Source organism: Rhea pennata, chromosome 7, assembly GCF_028389875.1.
Source record: "Rhea pennata isolate bPtePen1 chromosome 7, bPtePen1.pri, whole genome shotgun sequence".
In the NCBI taxonomy this organism is placed as follows: domain Eukaryota; kingdom Metazoa; phylum Chordata; class Aves; order Rheiformes; family Rheidae; genus Rhea; species Rhea pennata.
In genome coordinates this window covers 35,853,728-35,862,111 of record NC_084669.1, presented here as the reverse complement: position 1 = coordinate 35,862,111, position 8,384 = coordinate 35,853,728, and positions in this window count along the sequence as shown.

Sequence of the window (8,384 nt, the reverse complement as noted above, 5' to 3'; positions counted from 1 at the left end):
CTCCACATTAAAAAGTATAGTACTACTGCATGAAGTTTCCCTTAAGAAAATCAAAGTAGTCACAGCAGCTCATCTAAGCTGTCTAACAGTTCAGAAAGAGGATCTATTTCCTGGTGTCACTGTTGTGATTGACTGAAGAGAGATTTCGGTTAACCTCGATAAAGCATCGGACATCTGGACACACCAACAGATATATCTTCCTGATGGGGATGCAGAAGAGACCACAATTTTTCTGTTAAACAAAAAAGCAACATTTGAAGAAACATCCCCAAAAGGAAAGCAAATGCAGGGCTATTATTTTATTCCTAGGAACTTATCCTAATTTACATGTGAAAGAAGCATAAGGCACATGGCACGGGGCTGCCATCACCTAGCTTCTTCAAAGGTCTAAAATAGTCATCTAGTTTAGTGGGATGGTGGTGCTGTGCCTCACGTGGCCCCTCTTGCCCCCGACTCTGGCCACCCTGATTTCTGTAACCCAACGCACCAGCACTTCTGATCTCCACCAACTGTGAGATTTTCTTGGATTAAACTAAGGTAAAGAAAAAAGGGGATGGTTACACTTACTTCATGTTGTTAACAAGGCCATGCGAAACAGCATCCATATGGAAAAAACATTGTATTTCTCCTCAACCATCAAAAAAAAAAGCTGCTGTTTTCCTAACTGAACTGCATCTGTACGTGCTGCCCGTTAGAGCCGGAGCTCTCCACAGCGATGAAGTGGCACATCGAGCAGCAGGATGGGGTTGGACGCAAGCTAAAGCCAACCTTGAAATTAAATCTCAAGTTTTAGAACCATATGAATAACAGTAGGGGAAGAACTACTCATTAATGCCATTTATTTGTCTACATGTTACTAAAATAATAGCAATTTGACATTAAAATAATAGCAAACTGTCTCATCTTCCTGTCAGGAAACTGAGACAAACAAAAATGAGTTCTGTTCAAATGCCCTCATCCTAAAGGAGCATTAAGGCAGTTAAAATTTGCCTTTTAGGGTTCAAGATGCAAGAATTCAAATGACTGAGAATAGCACAGTTCAGCCTATTTTATTGAAACAGAAAGAAAATCTCTAGCACTGAAATACATATCCACTTCTTCTCAACCAATCCTTTTAGAGATTTTTTGTTAAAGTCAAAGTAAATTGAAGTGAATGGAGCTTGTTGTACAGATATTTGATACGCTGCTGCTCAGCAGTACTTACTTGTTAAAACAGTGCTACTAAAGAGTACTTGCCAAAACCGTGAGAAATGCACACAAACAAATGCTTTTGCAGACCACAGCTTTGATGTAATTCAATCTGAGCAGATCTGGTAAATCCATCAGAATTTTTCTTGTATGTCCCTGTGGTGATTTACTGATCAAATATGGCAATTCAGTTTAATGCAATACACGCTCAAATGAAAAAAAAAAGTTTATAATACAGGATTAATACCTTCCTGAGAACTTGATGCAGAAAAGCATGGACCATTCAGAGATACAGCCTTGTCTGAAGTCTGCGATAAGTGCTCAATACCAGGTAAAATTCGGTGCTAAACACTGTGAAATAACATAAGGTTTACGTAGCCATCCCACAGAGAGAATTAAATTAGTAAGCAGAAGATAGCAAGGTAGATTAGAAGTTGTCCTTCAAGGAGTACAGATACTTTCTTCCGTCTTTTTTCCTGAAGATATATTGACAAAACCGCCTCTGGAACAACTGAGACAACTAAAAAAGCTGAATTACAACAGAATATACAGGCTAGCAAGTTTGGACTCAGATATCTTACTGAAAATAACTCTAAAAATAAGGTGTAACAGTGAAACAGTTAAAAATGCAATTAAATTTCTCTTCATATTCTGACAGCCTATACACAGCACTGCAAAATAAAGCACCGTTTTTGGTCATCCAATCTTTCTGAAGCCTGAAGAAAATAAAAAGGAGCAGAACTAGTCCAATATGAAGTATGACCACACACTATGAATGATACTTCACAGAAGCTAGCAGCACTCCTCTACCAAATTACTCTGCTTTGATTTGTAAACCTCCATCCCTGCTTGGGAGGAAGGATGGAAGACACTGAAAGAAAGGGAAATCGCAAGCAAGCAATCCAAGCAGCACATCCCTACCTCTTGCTGAGCTGCCACCCTCAGGAGGGCTGGGTGTTCCTGCGTGTAGCTACAGAGCTGCCTAGCAAACAAATCCGCTCCTTCACAGGCAGAATACAGAGATGGCAAAACAGGAGTCTGCTGCTCACAGAGCCATAATGTCATTTAGAGCTTCCTTAATTAGACACTCTAGCAGGATGATGCCAATACTAATGTTAATTGCTGTGAACAGATTTAACTCGCTCGTTTGAAAAAAAATCTGCCCTAAAAGCTTACCGAGTCTGTTTTGAAAAACAACATGTCTCTCATTTTAAGCAAGATTTGGAAATAGAGAAGATAAATAGCTATGCATGGACTCCAGGTCCACACATGGGATTTCAAAACTGTTCATAGAAACAGAGACAAGCAGTGCAGAGAAGTTCAGTGTGCAACAGCCTCTGTCGCGAGGTGGCCAGCACCCACAGACCCACGTGTCGGCACCCCAGACGTCACTAAATTGCCAGGAAACAAGGAGATCAGTTCCCCCAAAACTGGGGCCTCTCTTTGGAAGGTCGTCAGACTTCACAGAAAGTACGCTGTCCTTTCAGTATTGGTCATCACTGGGATACTTTTTTAAGTGAGAAGAATTTGCAACATCCCGTAGGGATTTATGGTGTAACCAAACATTGCTCCTCGAGCCACTCGGTGGAGCTGGACACGCAGATCTCTCATTAAGAGCCCAAACGCCCCAGTCCTGATTCTGCATCTGTGCCTCCGATACGGGAAGAAGCCTTTTCCTCTCATTTCAGGACGCACTTGCTGATCAACACACAGACAATATGTGACCACAGAATAAAGTCAGAGTCTGCATGCAAATCCCAGCCTCAGCCTCACTGGAAAGTTGCAGGGTTTATTTGCTTTCCCTACTGAATAATTCGCAGAGATCCTGAACAGGCAGCAGATGCTTGACTACTACAAATGCTTTTAAAGCCGAAGTAAAAAGATTTTGATTTTCCATCGTTCACTTCTACCAGACAGGAGCCGCGAAGAGGGAGTTGGGCAACTCAGGTGTATGGAAAATGCTGGTGTCAAGGGAGAAGGCAGGTTGGGATGACTGAAACAAGCGGAGTATGGCCAAGGATGATAAACAAACTGCTACTGAAATGCATTTGCCTGGACTGATTACGTTAATTTCTCTGCTTGGAAGGTGCGGTGGCCAGTGCCCTCAGACCGAGCATTTCCAGTTGTATCTAATCCCGGCTGAGAGTCCCTGGCCCTGCACAGCTCCCACGTAACTGTACAGGAGAGGTGGGAGAGAGCATCTGTCCCTCACACCATTAAAAATTTGTTAAACAACTGATTTAAACAGCTAAGCACAGGAGATTGTCCTACAAAGGGATATTAGCATTTCCACAGAGACAGGCCGGTAAACAAATCAAGGCGAAAAGGTTAAAACTGCCCCTACTTAACCCGCTGTGGGAGGTTTGAATTCCTGTGATTCTCCCTCCTTCCCCCAAGGAGGAGAATATAAAAGCTTGTACAAAGTCTGGTATGCAAACTGGAGCAGGACAGAAAGACATTTCGGATTTTACCTGAGGATAAATACAGCAGCAGTTTTCTCTCTCTCTCTCTGAAACTTCAACTTTGAGGATTAGATTTTCCCTTTATTTGGTTAATCTGCCAGTGCCTCACATCAGTCCAGGTATAGTCTACTACATAACACCAGGATGCTCAACACCCCGGGAAATTTCTCTAGAATAAACCTAATTTGAACTGCCAGGAGGAGCAGTCAACATCAGCATATATGAAATAAAAACAAATGTATCAATAAAAGAAGAACAAAAGATCGAGAAACTTGCCCCTCGCATTGTGGTCACTGACTTTGTCACTTGCTTTACTAGAGCAAAATATAAATAAAGGAGTAGGAAAAAGATCTTCCAGAGCAGAAAATGGTCCCTGTGATGAATGATGGAAGAAAACGCACAGAATACATCAATTTTTAGCAGAAACTTAACAAAGGCACTCAGATTACAAATTTGTTTCAGTTAACCTTCCAGATCCAGAAGTAAAACCATGAAAATATCCCTTCAACGTCAAATGCAGAAAAAAATGTTTGAGAAAGTGAAATAAGTAGCTTCTTCAAAGGCAATCGATAAAAGAAACTGTGGGAGAATTGTGACTAACGAAGTTAGAAACCCCTTCGGGTATTGCTGCCGCCAGAGATAAGACCATAGGGGAACCAGTGTAATTCATCAGAAGGGGGTTGCTGGGGATCAAGTGGGTCAGAAACAGCAGGATTGGGGAATCATCCCCAGGAGACCGGCGAGTAGCGCATAACTGTGCTCCCGTGGGACAAAAGTACGGTGAGGGAGAGCCGTTCCCAGCACACCCGGAGGTATCCCTGCTGCTTAGCGGGAGGCCAGCAAGTGAAATGCTACTTGTTACTGGGGACGAAGGGCAAATACTAGGAAAAGAAAAAAATGCGTATGATTTAAGCTAAGTCTAGTGTTAAGAGATGCATAAACAGATGGAGCTGGCCAAGGGCCAGACAGGCAAAATATCAGAAATTTTCATATTAAAAGTTTTGAAACTGGATGTTAAGAATTATCGAAGTCTTCCAAAAATTGACAAATTTCTTGCTGAGACCAAAAAAAAGGGAGGGGCAGAATCAAAACTACACTTTTACTTGAAGAATTACTAGTTAGTTTCAACACAAAGCTTTTGCGATCTACTTCTGTACAATTCTGCCAAAGGTAAAACATGCTTCTAACTTAAACTGTCATTCGTCCTTGGACAGAGAGAATTACTGACCAGCACTTCCCCAAAAATGAGAGCAACTAAAAGCCCTGCTAATCTTCAGAAATCAAACTAAAAAGGGACTTGTTTCCATTTTGCTGAGTAACAGCAGTTACTAAGGGGTCCAACAGCTGCTAATCTTCACTCCAGCATCTTCTGCTCAGTCTTCTGCGATTGCCACCTCTGCTTTGGCTGCTAGCATTTACGATCCCTTTGGGGAACGTTGAAATATAAGCGGTTCAGATCAAAAGGCACCGGGGGCAAGGGGGTGGGAAACAGATGCAAGGATTAATGGCCCCAGCACACCCGAGTCTGCCCAGCCTCCAGGAACTGCACGTAAGAAGGGCTTTACTGACCACGACTGACCGAAACGAACACCTTGAGCAAGAACTGTGAGGCAGCAGTCGGTGTCTGGAGCGGAGGCGGCTGCACTTTTACGCATCAGCTAAGCCCCTGCTGGCTGCCCAGCCTCGTCGGATTGCAGAGCTCACCGGCTCGCTGCAGGCATCGAACTGAGAGGACGCTTACATGCAGTGTGATCTGGTTAAAATCCTCAAAAGAGTTCTCTCAAAGTGTTTTTTTTTTTTTTTTTTTTTTTTTTTTAATACTGCCAGATTGGTTAGTGTTGTCTGTGTATCCCATGGATGGTAATAAATTAAATTTAAATGAAAGGGAGGGAAAAGACCAATGGCATGCTGTGCTATGCCATCTTCTGAAAAACTCATCTTCTACATTTTTAATGGGTATTAATTATTATTTATTGTGTACTTTTATATACTTTACGTAGCAAACTGTGTGTGTCTGAGCCCAGATTCTTCTTACATATTCCATCTATTTATTTATTTGCATTAAAAAGATCCCTTTGGAGGTTTTGCTGACATTTCCGAAGGAATCAAGAGTAAAAGCAACTGCTGAGTTCACACCACCCCATCTGTGTTGGCAGCAGAGCACCTTGCCCCCGGGCAGCCGCAGCCCCACCGCACCGCAGGTACCCCACCGTGCCGCGCGCTGCCCGTCTTTACCTTCACTGCTGAGGGCACCTTCTGTAGTCCTTTCTCGGAGAAACCGTTGTGCTGAGTCAGTCTGTAACCTCCAGCCTTAACACTTCATTCTACGTGTCATCCTTTGCTTCTAAAAACGTTCACGACGAACAAAACTCAATTAATCCTCAGCTTGTTCAAATGTGCCTCCCAGTATTGCTCTCCAGATGCACGTTACATCCAGTCACCTCCTCCAGGAGTCCAGGAAACGACGTTATCCACAACAAAACACCAAAACCAACCAAGCTGCCCGTTTCCTTTCAAATTTTTCCTAAACGTTGACCGCCCTTGTCTACGTTGCAACAAGTCACCAGGTCGCCGCAGAGTTGGCTTCAAACCAGGCCACCAGTGGCAGAAACCCAGCTCGCCCTCCTGTCCGCGCTGAGGACAGCCTGCGCCTGCTCCCTCCTGCCTTGCCTGCCCGGATTAGTCGCGAGACCGCTAATCACAAAGCGCCGCAGGCAGAAGTTGCCTGCTGCAGGGCAGCTTGGGTCGGTGCTTGCAGCTGATCAAGCCTGGCAGCATCTCAGGCGACCCTGCTCGAATGAACGGGGGGCTCCGGGGAGCGGGAGCTTCCTGCCGCTGGGATCACGCAGGCGGCAGCCAGAGACAAGAAACAGAGCCAAGATGAAGGCGGATGAGGTCGGCAGTGCCGGAGGGCCCCTGCGTGCGTGCCCCGGCATGGCTGCTGCAGGCAGGGCGGGCAGCCCTGGCCCACGCTGCCCTGCCCCATCCCTGCGGCACCAGAACATCTCGCGCCGGGCTGCAGAAACCCTGCCTCCCGTCGCAGTACAGCTTCCCCCAGACAAAAGGCTTTTTCCTCCCGGGATCACGGCTCTCGCCCCGTCTCAGGTTACCCGTCTGTGAAGCAAGGCCCCGTGCACTGCACGAGCAGGGCAGGCTCTTAAACTTCGTTAAACATGAAGTGAATACTTGAATGAGTTCACTGCTGAGCATACCTGCACCGCCAGCTCCTTCCCACCCCACGTGTCCCGAGCCCCCGGCGGCCACGCTGCACGATCTCTGCACGCTTCATCACCCCTGCGCGCCGCCTTTCACGCCGCCCTTCCTCACACGTTCAGATCACAACGAGGATGAGATCTGAGTGCACGTTTCCTGCAGGCAGACTGCTGATTACTGAGGGATAATCAGAGGATTTATATATCTACTGCCAGCCTGTTGCAAGGCTTTATCACCATATTGTGTCCCCCAATACTAGGGCCATCTTTTTTCCTCTCCTCAGTACAAAGGAAAGATTTAACCTTGCCCTCCCAAATAAGAAACACGTATTAGACACTACAGCAAGTCTTAATGAGTCACTTGATTTCAGGAACAGCACTGAAGTAGAAAACTAAGTTCACTATTGTTAAAAAAACTAACACTTACTTTCATCTGCTTAGTCATATTATCTTTATATACTTGACAAGCATAAGGTTTTTCTTTGTAGACCAGCATTTTGAGGATATTCTCAACTTCAATTTGGAAATCATTGCTCAAGATTTTACAATTTGTAACCCAAATGTTCTGTTAAATTACATTTAACTTTGAAAATGTTTCGTTTGCTTGAATAGTACTGTGGAAAAGCAAGACATCAGGAGACAAGCTGAAAATCAAAGTGTCTAGTTGGTGACCTGAACTAACCCCTGTGAAACAGGCAGGGGCCCTTTCAGCTGTTTAGGAGGACTTCCAAAATTCTCATCTCTTATTAGAGAGACGTGCTCAAAGTGCAGCGACTCCATTGCTCCGATCAGCCTGTACATTTTACTTACAACTCCCCACGTGAAACACTAAAGAGCCAACAGCAAGAATCGCCTACTCCTCCTTCGACCTTCCCTCTGCAAACATGCAATGGACTGTCTTCTAGGGGAAGGCCGGCTGATCTGAGAGGCAAGGCTTTCTGAGCCCAGCACTGCAAGGTACTTTTATGTCCCAGTGTTCATTTCTGCGGCATAACACATGGCAGCAATTTTGGGTTTTTCTATGTGCAAATGTGCTGGCTACCATCCAGCCCTGCTAAAACGGGATCAAAAAGTAAAGTAACTGTCTCTCTCCAGCTGTTTCTGCCCCTTACATGACAAAATAGGAAGGGACTTTCCAAGGAGCCACACGGATCCTAACACTCGCCTCTGCCGACGTATCAGAACAGACCCTCACTGCACTGGAAGACGCCGCGCTGACGTGAACGTGCCTCAACACACCAGACCAAGGTACCAGGAGGAAGGAAATTGGCCACAAGCTACTCTCTCAGCCTAGGTGAGGTATGGGAAAGACAACTATTATTTCTAAACAGAAAGATAACATTCAACTATTTCTACGATAAGCCAAAATAAGCCCTGAAATACAGTTCTCAGGAGCATTTGCAAGAACTGCAGCTTAATGTGCTCTGTCAATAGTCTTGTAATGATGAACATCTGTAGGAGAAAAAACTGCAGGATTGCTGAACTGCACCTGAAAATATGCCAGTTTTGCATGTAACACAGG